At 42.8% G+C, this 16,603-nt stretch overlaps 1 protein-coding gene across 4 annotated transcripts in view; it reads right to left on the reverse strand.

Moving 5' to 3' along the window:
* Positions 1–16,603, reverse strand: part of sema6bb (sema domain, transmembrane domain (TM), and cytoplasmic domain, (semaphorin) 6Bb) — a 141,332-nt gene that overhangs the window by 5,449 nt on the left and 119,280 nt on the right. The window lies entirely within an intron of this gene.

Genomic DNA, 16,603 nt, shown 5'->3' on the forward strand with positions numbered 1-16,603 from the left:
AAGGCTGTCAATGAGTCAGTGGATACGGTGGATATGTGAAAGAGGGTTCAGACACTCCTGGGGAACAATGATGTTGAAGAGAAAAATACATTATAAAACAACAATACATTTCTGCATTTAGCCTTCATCAGGGTTCTAAAGTCTGTAGACAGAGCACAGTTAACATCATCTCAGCTCTGGCCTTAGTAAAGTGGGAGATTACAGCTTGAGAAAGTGGCCTATTTCCCTGTGCCTCAGTGGGTGGGGAGGAATGCTCTTCTGCGAAGATATGCTATTGGTGTAACGGCTAATTGTGTTCATTACCTAAAGTGGATGGTGATTTTAATGGCTGTAATAACTGTCTTCCTGATTGAGAATATCTCCCAACCCCGAAGCGTTGCAGAACATTTACTTTGCAGCGGAAGATGCCTGTACATTCCGGAATTAAAGGGATAGTCCTGGACTCTGAGAAGTGGATAAAGGGCTTCATTGAACCATCCCTTTAATAGTGAGTAATTTTTTATTTTATTTATTTTTTATTTCACCTTTATTTAACCAGGTAGGCTAGTTGAGAACAAGTTCTCATTTACGACTGCGACCTGGCCAAGATAAAGCATAGCAGTGTGAACAGACAACAACACAGAGTTACATATGGAGTAAACAATAAACAAGTCAATAACACAGTAGGAAAAAAATCTAAATAAAAAATGAGTCTATATACATTGTGTGCAAAAGGCATGAGGAGGTAGGCAATAAATAGGCCATAGGAGCGAATAATTACAATTTAGCAGATTAACACTGGAGTGATAAATCATCAGATGATCATGTGCAAGTAGAGATACTGGTGTATAAAAGAGCAGAAAAGTAAATAAATAAAAACAGTAAGGGGATGAGGTAGGTAAATTGGGTGGGCTGTTTACAGATGGACTATGTACAGCTGCAGCGACCGGTTAGAGTGAGAATTGATTTAAGTTGCATACTGTATTAACACATGAACTTCACAAAGTTATTTTCTTCTAACGGCATGAGAAATGGTTTTAAAAAATACAATCACATCTGAAAGAGGACTACGACAATATGCTTATTTTCCCTGCAAAGAACTTGAGAGAAGCTCCTCTGGAGAACAGAATATATGAATTACTAAAGCAGTGGAAAAACAGCAGAGCACAAAGCTGCTGCCATGGATCAATTAAGAAAATGTCAGGAGAAAACTTGTTCTTTGCAGTGCAAGCACCAGGGACAATACCAATAGAAAACAAAGAGCTTACTCCCAGCCAGAGGAGGAAATGAGGGAAAAACTATGAAAGCGTGAGCGAGAGAAAGACAGAGAGGGAGAGCAAGAGAGACAGAGTGAGAGTGAGTGAGTGAGTGAGTGAGTGAGTGAGTGAGAGAGAGAGAGAGAGAGAGAGAGAGAGAGAGAGAGAGAGTGGAAGAGTGAGAAAGACAGAGGGAGAGAGAGAGAGACAGAGAGGAAGAACAAGAGCGAGAGAGAGGGAGAGGGATAGAGAGAGAGGAGAGAGGGATGAAGAAAGAGAAAAGAGGCCTTCAGCAAACTACTGCAATAGAGGCCCCAGACAAACAGTAAATGTTTCTTAAATTACTAGAACAGCAAAGGGATGGTGATGGGTGTGTCAGGGAGATAAGATAAGGCCCCACAGGAAATAGATGGATGTCATTAATGGATGTTGGGAGCCACTTATTCACCCCGCAAAGAAAGCAGAGAAAGAACATGCCAGAATGCAGGGAGCAGAGGTCTGCTTTAAACAAACATACCTTTATCATCTGATACATTTATTGTAATGGAGACAAATGGCAATAATTAGGAGCAGGTAGGAGAAACTAGCTAGTAGCTAATTAGTGGGTTTTGGGGCTTGGCGAGACACAGTATTGTTCTCCATGCGTTGACAGGCAGAGAATGGGGACGGCCTACATTAAAAACCATAACAATAGAAGGTGCGAATTGAAAGGCCACAGTGAAAAGGATTTAGTGCTAATCAAGTTGCCATCTTGGTCAATCTAGGTCCTTTTATACTCTTATTAGTGTTTGATCACTTATTTAATAGACCTCGGAAATACATGGCGGATCGCTGGGTACCATAGTTACAGTGAGTGAAATATGTGTTGTGTGTCTATTGCATCTTCAACTATAGAGTGGATATCCACAAAGTACCTGTATGGGTTTTTGGTTTCATATTAACGTGACTGATTTTCCCTTTTCTTTCTTTCCCTTTTACTTCCCTCTATCTGTCACATAGAGAGCTCATCATTCTGCTGGCTAAGCATAGTCCTTCTCATTGTGCTTGTGTTTTCTGCTAAACACTCATTTATCTCTCTCTCTCTCTAAACATATCCCTGATCCATCATCACCAGGCCAGCCTAAAAATATCCCTGATTCATACACTATTTATTTTCTCTTTTCGGACCAATATTCAACTTGGATTCACTGCCAGTATCTATTACATTACTCTGGAAAGTACTGTGCTCCTAAATGATGATGTTCAGTGGCAGCCAGGCAGCAGAGAGCGACAGTGGAAATAATGACAGGATATGGCACTGCTGTCATATTTATTTACTGCGGCCTGTTTTATTCCTAAACCAATGAGGTAATGAATTGGTTCATGGGTTTGGTAATTCCTAAAAACCACAAGCCTTGATGGCTCTCTAACAACTTTGGACCATAATTTCATCCACATCTGGAAATGTTCATACTTCACTTACACTGAGGAGTTCCCATTCCCTTTTCCCTTTCACATTTCTCCCTGAAAATGCACGTCCGGGGTTCACTATGGAACATCAGATTCAATTCTGTACGGTGCAATAATACGCTGTCGTTTCGGTGTGGGGAGAGGTTGTGATGAGCGTCTGTGTTCCCACACCTCAACTAGAGAATACGGCGAGGAGGGTTGCCCTTTCCTGGTAATGATACTGAACCACCATTGAAATGCATCCGCCCTATCTGGAGCAGCATCATTCTCCTCCCATTCAGACCCAATGTGTCTCCTTTTTTCCCCTCACAGTGAGACGATGCACATCGCACTCTGAAAGGCCTAGGCCATTAGTGATTGTCGCCTTTGGAGCCACTCTGCTTTGTGTCAATGGCTGGGGGAGACAAAGCAGCTGGAGCAGGGAGGGGTGAAGAGGGAGGAGAGGGGAGGGGGACAGGTCTCTCTCTCTGTCCCACCGGGCTGACAGCAACCCTCTCCTCGCCGACTCACTTATTAAACCTTAATGGAAGCCGCCCTGACTGTCAGCCTGACGAACACTGAGCACGTCTTGGGCTTGCAGCTCCAATTACAGGAGAACAACACTGAGGCAGGAGCAGCCTAGTTAGTGGAGGAGATGGGGAGGAATGGGCCAGGCGGAGGGATATGGCACTATGAAGGCAGACTAACTAACTGCCATGTGTTTGTGTTTCTTTCAGGGGGTAGTCACCAAGCTACGGAGCTCACACTCTTTCACAGTCTTTCATTTCTATGTTGCGGTTAATCTTCCCCATCTCTCTTTCCATTTGTCTGCAGCCACCGTCTTCTGTTCCCTCGCTTCCCTGATCTTCTCCTCCTCTCTCCTCCATTCCAGTGGCATGTCCTTTAATCTTCTTCTCTCTCTCTCGCTCCATCTCCAGGGATATCCCTCTGATTCCTTCCCTCCATTCCTCCACCCTCCATCTCAACCTCAGCCCTCCTGCCCTCTCTCCCTCTCCTTCTCCCCCATGGACCCTGGCTCGGAGTAGCCCAGCCTAATGAAAAGCCACAGTGGCCCTGGCTCTTGGTTAAGATTCCCTTCATTAAAACACTGGCAGCGTATGGATTTGCTCTGCCCATGCTTGCAAATTGTCTGGCCTTTTAGCGGTGGGGTTATTGATTTTCAAACCCAACATGGTGTCAGTGAGGCCGGGTATGTTGTGACTGGAAACATGCAGTTATTAACTGTGATGCTGCCTGCTGCAGTGTAGGGGGATAGAAACTACTGTACCAGCAAGTGGGTTGGCTCACACAATGAAACACATCCTGCTTTCAAACTACAGCACAAAAGCAGCAACACACTCCCGATGGACATGCATATGACACAAACTGACCGAATACAAACAGTGTAGCTATTCCCTCCGCAAGGCAATCAAACAAGCTAAGCGTCAGTATAGAGACAAAGTAGAGTTGCAATTCAACGGCTCAGACACAAGAGGTATGTGGCAGGGTCTACAGTCAATCACAGACTACAAAAAGAAAACCAGCCCCGTCACGGACTAGGATGTCTTGCTCCCAGACAGACTAAATAACTTCTTTGCTCGCTTTGAGGACAATACAGTGCCACTGACACAGCCCGCTACCAAAACCTGCGGACTCTCCTTCACTGCAGCCGACATGAGTAAAACATTTAAACGTGTTAACCCTCACAAGGCTGCAGGCCCAGACGGCATCCCCAGCCGCGTCCTCAGAGCATGTGCAGACCAGCTGGCTGGTGTGTTTACGGACATATTCAATCAATCCTTATCCCAGTCTGCTGTTCCCACATGCTTCAAGAGGGCCACCATTGTTCCTGTTCCCAAGAAAGCTAACGTAACTGAGCTAAACGACTACCGCCCCGTAGCACTCACTTCCGTCATCATGAAGTGCTTTGAGAGACTAGTCAAGGACCATATCACCTCCACCCTACCTGACACCCTAGACCCACTCCAATTTGCTTACCGCCCCAATAGGTCCACAGACGACGCAATCGCAACCACACTGCCCTAACCCATCTGGACAAGAGGAATGCCTATGTGAGAATGCTGTTCATCGACTACAGCTCAGCATTTAACACCATAGTACCCTCCAAACTCGTCATCAAGCTCGAGAACCTGGGTCTCGACCCCGCCCTGTGCAACTGGGTACTGGACTTCCTGACGGGCCACCCCCCAGGTGGTGAGGGTAGGTAACAACATCTCCACCCCGCTGATCCTCAACACTGGGGCCCCACAAGGGTGCGTTCTGAGCCCTCTCCTGTACTCCCTGTTCACCCACGACTGCGTGGCCATGCACGCCTCCAACTCAATCATCAAGTTTGCGGACGACACAACAGTGGTAGGCTTGATTACCAACAACGACGAGACGGCCTACAGGGAGGAGGTGAGGGCCCTCGGAGTGTGGTGTCAGGAAAATAACCTCACACTCAACGTCAACAAAACAAAGGAGATGATTGTGGAAAGTTTTAAGTTCCTCGGCGTACACATCACGGACAAACTGAATTGGTCCACCCACACAGACAGCGTTGTGAAGAAGGCGCAGCAGCGCCTCTTCAACCTCAGTAGGCTGAAGAAATTCGGCTTGTCACCAAAAGCACTCACAAACTTCTACAGATGCACAATCGAGAGCATCCTGTCGGGCTGTATCACCGCCTGGTACGGCAACTGCTCCGCCCACAACCGTAAGGCTCTCCAGAGGGTAGTGAGGTCTGCACAACGCATCACTGGGGGCAAACTACCTGCCCTCCAGGACACCTACACCACCCGATGTCACAGGAAGGCCAAAAATATCATCAAGGACAACAACCACCCGAGCCACTGCCTGTTCACTCCGCTATCATCCAGAAGGCGAGGTCAGTACAGGTGCATCAAAGCTGGGACCGAGAGACTGAAAAACAGCTTCTATCTCAAGGCCATCAGACTGTTAAACAGCCACCACTAACATTGAGTGGCTGCTGCCAACATACTGACTCAACTCCAGCCCACTTTAATAATGGAAATTGATGGAAATTTATCAAAAATGTATCACTAGCCACTTTAAACAATGCCACTTAATATAATGTATATGCATATACTGTACTCTATATCATCTACTGCATCTTGCCATCTTTATGTAATACATGTATCACTAGCCACTTTAAACTATGCCACTTTTATGTTTATATACCCTACATTACTCATCTCATATGTATATACTGTACTCGATACCATCTACTGCATCTTGCCTATGCCGTTCTGTACCATCACTCATTCATATATCTTTATGTACATATTCTTTATCCCTTTACACTTGTGTGTATAAGGTAGTAGTTGTGGAATTGATAGGTTAGATTACTCGTTGGTTATTACTGCATTGTCGGAACTAGAAGCACAAGCATTTCGCTACACTGGCATTAACATCTGCTAACCATGTGTATGTGACAAATAAAATTTGAACATATCGGAGGTTGAGTGGGACTGACATTATCGGTGTTATAGAATGATCTGAGGGACTTTGATCTAGGAACCTACTGTTTCTCTGCATGGCAACGTATTTTATATGTACCCTGTGCATGCACGTGTCAGTGCATGTGTGTACTGTATATATGGACGTGATTGTGTGTGTGTGTGTGTGTGTGTGTGTGTGTGTGTGTGTGTGTGTGTGTGTGTGTGTGTAATAGATGAGAATAAGGGACTGCACTCATGGTTCAGTGATTTAGCTCATTATCCTCTCTCTCTTTATCTTGCTACCATTCTTTCTCTCTCTGTTAAAAGACAGACTGCAGGCTCTATCTTGCTACTTTCTCTCGTTGTCTCTATTTTTCTTTCTCTGTCTTTCTCTCGCTCCCTCTTACTCTGTTGGAAGTCTGCAGGCTCTTTCTGGGCCGCTCTCTCTCCCTCTTAACCTCTTCCTCTCTCGCTCTCCTGCTGTAATCTGGGTCCCCCTCCTCCACTGCTCTTCGGTCAGACAAATTGGAGTTTCAGAGTCTAAGCCTTGCTACACCATAAACACTGTGTTTACTCATAGGGCTGGTGGTCATGGCATTTATAGTTCCTCTGACTACATTACCAAGGTAGAGTAGTGACTGAGTGAGATTTCTGGAGGTTGTGTAGAACCTTATAAGGTCTGGTCTGAGGTGCCTTTACTGATCAATATAGTAAAACATTTATGAACCCCAGCATGTGTTTTCAATTAAAATTCCATAGCATTTCCACAAAAATCTGCTATTGGAATCAGGCTTTCACATTTCTATTAGACATATTAAAGTTTTACTTAAGGTAGCTAATTCTGTTCTAATTGCATCCACTCAGTAGTCCACTGTGCAGCTACAATGCCCGCTCTGCTGCTTGGGGTAAATGATAGAGTACAGTTGATTTAAATAAGGGTGTGTTAAATTCATATCCATTGCAGGAAGTTAGCGCCCTCCCATGCTGTGGACAATTTGTTGAGCGGGAAACCGTCAGTCAGTTAAGTGGTTCGTTTGTGATATACAAAGCATGATTTTTTTTATTTTAATACATTCTAACCTTGCTTTTCATATCATGCCAGCCTTTTGCAACAACTTAACAAGGCGGATGCTGTTAGCACTTTCAGCTGTATTCAATCCAAATAAAACAGCTGGGCTGTGGATTGTTTTTCAGAAAAGTGTGTCTCGGAGGGATACCGTTTTCAATAACACCCTGTAGCCTACAGTTATGGTTTTGGCTGGCGTTGGGTAGTAATTTATATCCTCAATTTAGGTGTAAAGGAAAAGAACACCGTGTAAACTATTAATAAATATTCAGGAGATACGTCACAGGCAATAAATTATAAACTTGGGCCGTGTTATTAGTCTAACGATCCACCGGGAGTTTCAATCTCTCATTCCCCAATCACGTACATCGCAATTTCAACTTAATCTTTCTCACATGCTAAAGACATACATCTAGTGTGCCATGGCTGTATGCACCATGATATATGACCGCAGGGGAAAACACACTACTATTTGTTGAGGTTAACACCTCAGTGTTGAAGTGTTGGATTTGTTCCCATCAACATTGCTGAAGGTTTATTAGGTGGATGATTAAACCATCCAGCCTTGGTTGAGACTCCAGCCCATCTGGTTGACTGATTTAATCTTTTCCTCTGCCCTGCTCCTCTGATTTAAGACACACGTTTTATAAAATGTCTCCTGCACCATACCTCCTACGCTGATCCTCAAAATGGGGGTCCCCCAGGGGTGTGTGCTCAGCCCCTTCCTGTACTTCCTGTTCATCCATGACTGAGTGGCCACGCACGACTCCAAATCAATCATCAAGTTGTAGAGGCGCAACAGCACCTCTACAACTTCAGGTGGCTAAAGAAATTTGTCATGGCCCCTAAGACCCTCTATTACCAGGCCATCAACCTGTTTAACAGCCATCACTAGCGGTCTACTAGGTGATGCACACTCTCTCACACAAAACACACAAGCTAGCACACACACCTCATACTCACAAACAATGTTTCCTCTAATATTTTTCAGGCACTGAGCAAATTTCAAGTCTGCTGAGCACAAATTTGAACATTGTGAAAATGCTGTGCAACTTCCAGCGTGCGTTTACTGTGAACACTGAGGTTGTGTTTAAGTTACAGTTTTAACAGTGGCCATGTAGGCTACCGTGGCTATTTGATCATAATGTAGGTCTACCAGAGTTGCCTACCATCAAAAACAATGGAGCTAATGTATCCCATTACATTTTAACACGGAAATAGCTGTTCTTTCATTCAATCTACAGTAGCAGCCAATGTGTGGTGTTCAATGTAGGCCTACATTACATAAGGGGCGGCAGGTAGCCTAGTGGTTGGAGCGTTGGGCCAGACACCGAAAGGTTGCTAGCTCGAATCCCCGAGCTGACAAGGTAAAAATCTGTCATTCTACCCCTGAACAATGCAGTTAGCCCACTGTTCCTAGGCCGTTATTGTAAATAAGGATTTGTTCTTAACTGACTTGCCTAGTTAAATAAAAAATAAAAACATGCAAGGCTTGACATTAACCTGTTTATCCACTTGTCCTTCAGACAAGGAGGTGACTGAAAATGTTGTGTTGTCTGATGCAAGAAACCCCTTTACAAAATAAAATGCATTATTATTCCTATACCATTATTACAGAAAATCTGACAAATTATGCTATCCTCTGCCTTTTGGCTAATTAGTTTCTTCAAAATACAACACTGCCCCTTAATTTTTTTTTAACCTGACTGGCTTTTCAAAGATGTCTAAAAATGTACCCATTTTGTGCTCTTGTAGGAAGCAATCACTCCCCTATTGCTGACTACAAATTATCTATAACTGTGCTAATAATTTAATTTGCTAGTTAGTGAGTTAACAAAATATGCACACGTGGCTACATGCAGCTCTCGCTTTGATCTCAAAACGAGCGCATCTACTCATAAAATGGCACAGATCCATACAGTATGTGGCAATGGTCTATTTGCATGTAGGCCTACTGCAGCTCTGATTGTTTATGCCACACTGGTCTGTGTAGAGTACTGGCTGAGTGGTGCATGTCAATGCAATACAACCCTACTCCGATAATTTCTGCCTACAAAAAAATCTCTTGCATAGTTAGTTTTGCATACTAAGTCTTGCATAGTTCATTTTGTTTCGGTATGTTGCATTGGAAGTGGCTAGTATTGCGTTGATTCGATTAAAATTCCCACAGTAAAGGGAAACGTTAATAGTGTTAACAGGGAAAACTCTAGAAAATTGAGTGAAGTTCAATCTCGTGCTTCTCTGTGGGTTGATACTATATTTCTTCTGCGGGGCAGTCGCACATACACTTACACACACTCCCAGCCAACGCTGCTATCCCATGTTATAGAGACATTGAACCACTGGTCAATTCCTGTTTCACACTGTGTATTTAAATACTGTATCCCCGACATAGCTTATTCTAATATTTATTCTACTGTACAATGTATTTTAGTTACACTGTTTATACACATCGGATATTTATTTATATACTGGATTCTTGACATAGCTCACTCTATATTCTATGTACTGCTGTACATTCTTGACATTCGACTGCATGCTTAGGAGGAAGCAACATAAGCATTTCGCTACACCGCTATAACACCTGCTAAACACGACCAATAAACTTTGATTTGATTTGTTACCTGCGAACAGAGTGCTGGATTAGGGACAGTGCTAATCCCATGGGTCTCAAAAGGATGTCACTCTGTGGGGGTTAAGAATGAGGCATTATGGGGGCTCTGGGACCCAACCAACTGCTGTTAAGAACACTATTTCTCAGCCATGCAGCATAAAGATGTCGGATCTTAACTTGATCACTCTTTTGCCGGGACTCATGAGTCCCTGAAAAAGAGCAGTTCTCTTTCTCTCCATGTGGGGGCAGTCGAGTCATTGGGATCAGGGCTTGCGATCAAAATCATTTTCTCTCAATGTGTAATTACATGAGTCTGACATGCACAAATTTGGTATATTTGGATTAAGCCATCTGGGAGATTATGAGGAAATGATCAGAAGATAGATAATAGTTACATAGTTCAGAATACACAAGATCAAGCACACACAAAATCACCGTTTAACATTTTTCATTGACAAGCTATAAGTGAATTATTGATGGCTGGAGCTGGAAACATATCAGATGGCTTCCACAACATGTGAACAATATCAGAAAAAAATGGGATTGATAGACCTAACAACTAGAAATGGGCATATGTGTTAATAAGTGGTGTCAGGTGTGGTCACGGGACGTTTCCAAGTGTCCTTAAACCTCTCCAAAGTGGCATATGTCTGTAAATTAGATAATTCCAGCGCTATTACATATTTGCAATCCCTAAATGCCATTTGTTCAGTATAAAAACACAATTTCTACCATATCAACCTCACTCAAACATTGTGGTGTTATGGGGTATCCAGGATACATTCAAGTGTCCTCTCAACCTCTCCAAAGTGTCCGAATGTGGTAATTGCACTGTTTTTACACACTGGATGTGCCTAAAAGGGACACTTTACTATAAAAACTAAATTTCTACAACACCAACCTCTCTCAAACATTGTGGTGGTGTTGGGGGACATACAGGGGATATGGATACCTACAGCGCGTAAGCAGGCAACATCATATTTTTGATGCACAAAGATAGTCACTCGGTGGACATTCAATGTTGCAATTAAGTCATACATCCCTACCAACCTAAAGATGAATTTGATACCCCCCATGTAGCTAGAGCTCAAACACAGAACGTATCAAAGCTTACCTTGAATGTTTGCTGATCAATAACAGTAGGTCACAGGCAGACAAATAAGATATCCTCATGATCTGTGGCGTCTTGGCTTTCGGTGTGTATCAACGGATTCTGTGTTTATTTCGTTTATGCTTCACAACACTGACCGGAATGTAGATAGCAGCCATCTTGAAATGAGGTCATCGGCTCGGCCTGCCCTTATAAATGTGTTTGCCCATATATGGTAGTAAGTCATTCCAAAGATTTGAAGGTACCGATCAATAACCAATATACTCAGCTTTCCACAGACACCCTGCTTTTGCAGATAGGGGCTACCGTTCTCATACCAGACTGAATAAAAAAATAAAAAAATAAAATAGGGTCCCCAAATATGGGGACTTTACATTTAAGAACATAACATTAATAGGAAAATAATAAAATAATAACAAATAGGCTACACCAACATTAGTTTCCATTCATACAGTAGATTTGACATGGTAAACGTTGAAATACTTTATTTCTATTGTAAATCGCCCTTAGTCTGTTTGAAAAAGTTGTTCCAATACCAACTAGAGGGTGAATGTACAGTACCAGTCATAAGTTTGGACACATCTACTCATTCATGGGTTTTTCTTTATTGTTTACTATTTTCTACATTGTAGAATAATAGTGAATACATAAAAAATATGAAGTAACCAAAAAAGTGTGAAATGTCTTTCCTTCTTAATGCGTTTGAGCCAATCAGTTGTGTTGTGACAAGGTAGGTGTTGTATACAGAAGATAGCCCTATTTGGTAAAGACAAAGTCCATATGGCAAGAACAGCTCAAATAAGCAAAGAGAAACGACAGTCCATCATTACATTAAGACATCAAGGTCAGTCAATCTGGAACATTTCAAGAACTTTGAAAGTTTCTTCAAGTACAGTTGCGAAAACCACCAAGCACTATGCAGTGGTGTAAAGTACTTAAGTAAAAATACTTTAAAGTACTACTTATGTCGTTTTTTGGGGATATCTGTACTTTACTTTACTATTTCTATTTTTGAAAACTTTTACTTTTACTCCACTACATTCCTAAAGAAAATAATGTACTTTTTACTCTTTACATTTTCCCTGACACCCAAAGGTACTTGTTACATTTTGAATGCTTAGCAGGACAGGAAAATTGTCTAACTCACGCACTTATAATAACCTCCCTGGTTATCCCTACTGCCTCTGATCTGGCAGACTCACTCAACACAAATGCTTGGTTTGTAAATTACATCTGACTGTTGAAGTGTGCCCCTGGCTTTCCGTAAATGTTTTTTTTTTTAAGTGCCGTCTGGGTTGCTTAATATAAGGAATTTGAAATGATTTATACTTTTACTTTTGATACTTAATTATATTTAAAGCCAAATACTTTTAGACTTTTACTCAAGTAGTATTTTACTGGGTGACTTTCACTTTTACTTGAGTATTTTTTTTTAAAGGTATCTTTACTTTTACTCAAGTATGACAATTGGGTACTTTTCCACCACTGGCGCAATGATGAAACTGGCTCTCATGAGGACTGCCACAGGAAAGGAAGACCCAGAGCATTAGAATTACCAGCATCAGAAATTGCAGCCCAAATAAATGCTTCACAGAGTTCAAGTAACAGACACATCTCAACATCAACTGTTCAGAGGAGATTGCGTGAATCAGGCCTTCAGGGTCGAATTGCTGCAAAGAAACCACTACTAAATGACACCAATAATAAGAAGAGACTTGCTTGGGCCAAGAAACATGAGCAATGGACATTAGACCGGTGGAAATCTGTCCTTAGGTCTGATGAGTCCAAATTTTAGATTTTTGGTTCCAACCTCGGTGTCTTTGTGAGACGCAGAGTAGGTGAACGGATTATCTCCGCATGTGTGGTTCCCACCGTGAAGCATGGAGGAGGTGTGGTGGTGCTTTGCTTGTGACACTGTCAGTGATTTATTTAGAATTCAAGGCACACTCAAGGCAGCATGGCTACCACAGCATTCTGCAACAATACGCTATCCCATCTGGTTTGCGCTTAGTGGGACTATCATTTCTTTTTTCATCAGGACAATGACCCAACACACCTCCAGGCTGTGTAAGGGCTATTTGACTAAGAAGGAGAGTGATGGAGTGCTGCATCAGATGACCTGGCCGCCACAATCACCCAACCTCAACCCAATTGAGATGGTTTGGGATGAGTTGGACCGCAGAGTGAAGGAAAAGCACCCAACAAGTCCTCAGCATATGTGGGAACTCCTTCAAGACTGTTGGGAAAGCATTCCAGGTGAAGCTGGTTGAGAGAATGCCAAGAGTGTGCAAAGCTGTCATCAAGGCAAAGGGTGGCTAGAATAATCTAAAATCTAAAATATATTTTGATTTGTTTAACACTTTTTTAGTTACTAAATTATTCCATATGTGTTATTTCATAGTTTTGAGGTCTTCACTATTATTCTACAATGTAGAAAATAGTAAAAATAAAGAAAAATCCTTGAATGAGTAGGTGTGTCCAAACTTTCGACTGGTATTGTATCTTGAAAGACTTTGTTTGCAAGCAGGACTAATGTAACACTGACATCATCTTTTAGGGAGCGGTAATGGTGACCAATAATGGTTGCAATTGAGATCAGCTGTGCGGGTGAATTTAGCGTGTATTGATGGTTTAACGAGACATCAGCTTGTGATAATCTTAGTGCGATCGATGGTTGCAATAGGCCCCTTGTTATTTGGTTTATTTTCCATTAGGCTACATTCTGTAGGCTAACCGTTAGCCTACCCATTGTTACACAATGAAAGGTGTGAAAACTAATAATAGGCTGCTATGTTTCCCTGGCTGAGTTGATGAGCTGATTTGGGCCATCAGTTGATTGACAGATGTAGGCCTACTGTAGAACGATACATTTTCCTCCAGTGTGGATGCTCATCCACGTTTTATAGTTAGGCAGCAGGCTATGTATAATGTATCAATATAGTTCTGGTCTTTGGTGTAGATTGAAAGCCTGTATTGTGTGGCTTTAATATTTCATTTCATAAAGCTGTCAAGTTGTTTATGCATTTGAGTCTATCCAAAGACAATTTTGGTGAGCTGAGACACTTTATTTAAATATTTTTAAGAAGTAAAATGAATAGTCTGATCATTTACACATCAAAGAAACCACAATTAACTTTTTTTTCATCTATGAGTCAAAGGGCAGTAGGCCGGATTCAAACCCATGTTGACTCTGGCATATGTGTGCCGGGTCAGTGGCTGTAACCGCTGGAACACACAGGCATTGTGGAAAACCAATAATTGACTCTGCCTATTGCTTGCCTTCAACATATAATAAAACAATCGATCTAAAACAATTGCTTTTCCCTAACATAAAATACATCTACCCCCTACAAATATGTCCATTTATTATAATCCACATTAGAATTCACACGAGATGCACTGTAGCCTGCATGTACCCTAAATAAGGTATAATGGAGGTATGGTGGGCATTGTATATACAAACCCCGCTTCCAGCTGCCCCCTGGCAGGGGTTATAAATATTTCTTCAGCTATTCAAATCTTCCTGCTGCAGGATTATTTTCCTCCTGCACAAAAGGGATCAAATTAAGATCTGACATCTGTAGAACGCAGTTAACCATCACCAGATCAGCACTCTGCAGTTCGACATGAATGTGTATCGTTGGGGTTCTTTATTTCCTGTTGACATGCAGCAGCCCAATGGTGGTGTGTTAGCCAGCGGTAGGGCCCCTCACGACCACTGTTTGCTCTCTCTGATACCAGCTGACGGATAAGAGCTGCTAGCCTATCAGTTTTCACCCTGCTATCTGGTCTCTCTCTGCTCTCCCTGCTCTCTCTCTCCTGCAGGTGGCTGACACACGACTACCCATCTCTCCTGCCTCTCTCTCCTCACCACACTCCTCACAGGAGAGACCCACGTGAAAGAGCAGAAGCCATCCAGGAGTCCTCACATCTCTCCAGATATTCAGGATTGATGCTGCACTCTTTGAAACGAACTGCACCCACCCCCTTCCCACCACCCGCTCATCCTCTGCAGAGGAACGTAGGCCCTCACATTTCACAAACCCGCACCTCTTGTGTAGCGATGGGCGTCAGTCAGAGCTGCAGTTCAAGCATCTCAGATCTTTGCTCCATGGCTGAGATGTGTGTGAGTGCAATGGTAGGCTGGCGTCTGCTGTGTGTGGGTCGCGTCACCCTCCCTCTCGTTGTGTGAGGAGCGGAGCGAAGACAGCCAAGCAGGGATGACTTCCGCGTAGTCCAGGTCACCAAACCCTCCCATAGCAGACTTCTGCAGTGTCTCAGCCGGGTTCAGCGTCAGGGAACACATTTGTCATCTGGAGGTTTAAATGCTGTACTTACTACTCCCACAATGTAAATATAAAGCACTAATCTTTATCCCGATGTAAATATATAGCACTAGTCTTTACTGGCTCCTTTCAGGCCTCAAAGAGGAACACTCCCTAACCCACACCAACCCGCACCAATTAGAATGACCCGATGTCGTAAATTTGCCAACTAATTTTCTCTCCCTCCCGCTTCCACTCCCCCGGAGTCCTTGCTCTGCAGTTGTCACCCGCTAACATCACGCAACTGCTTCGGTTCACTCATGCTCTCGCTTCATTGATGTGCTGTGGACCTCAATTAAACTGATTGCAACCCGCTGTTCTCCAAGTCAAAACACCGGCTTACTTCGGAAAATATTTTCACAGTGCCATAATTGCTTCCATCTGTAACTGCTCGGCTCGCTGGTGAAGGCATGTCATTATGCCTGAGTGCTTTCACGGCGGCGGGGAAGGAGCGAGTGGCGAGAGAGTGACAAAGGAGCGTAAGAGTTGACTATTGCCTTTTGTCTTTGTTCACACCAGTAGTGGTACGTGGGTAAAATCGCTGGGGAAGCCAAGCCAGAAAATAATCCATATTACAACCTATGTGTTGTGATAAGTGTGTTGTTTGCTCTGTAACCTGTTAGTTCATATGCCTTGACACCGTGATATACAGTATAGGCCTAAGGCCGAGACAATAAGAAGACACAGTGGCAGAATAAATTCAACCACACATTTGTTTCATTAAAAAACTGGAGAGCAACCTTTGTCCGGTGAAGTCCACAAAGCATATTGCATGTAACAAACAGTTACATCATCTACAGCATGGTCAAGCAAGTTGATGTTTCTGACATTTTTTGACTACTAAACAACTATTAATTTAGAACGACGTAGAGTTACCGCAAGTCGCAAAGAAAACAGAAGCTGCCTCCACTATTCCAGCACCATTTCAACATCATCAAATAATCTATGCTTAGTCTAATAAAGTGACAAGTCAAAGATACCAAAAACTATTTAGTCCAATAAACGAAGCGAAATATGATGCTGCTGTCCATGGATCTGATTTCTGTGTGTGTGTGTCTGTGCAAGTAGAAAAAGGTTGACTCCCCCAACTTGTAGAGAAACGCCAGTGCCATACTTCTCTCTTTCATGTTGACGAAACGGTCTATCACTCTGCCATACAGTACACAAATTTATTTGTTGTTGTCCTGCTACCTGGCTGAAATGCTTTCTCGCTAGCCTAACTTAATTTGATGGACAACGTTAGCTAGTTAATATTAGCATTCTACATCTATCCACATAATGAACTTCCATCCTCTCAAGCCAGGGGCACAACAATGTATGAATTAATGGTTAGATCAGAATCACAAGTTATAATCATTGGCCA

The sequence above is a fragment of the Salvelinus alpinus genome, chromosome 16, assembly GCF_045679555.1.
Source record: "Salvelinus alpinus chromosome 16, SLU_Salpinus.1, whole genome shotgun sequence".
Lineage (NCBI taxonomy): Eukaryota > Metazoa > Chordata > Actinopteri > Salmoniformes > Salmonidae > Salvelinus > Salvelinus alpinus.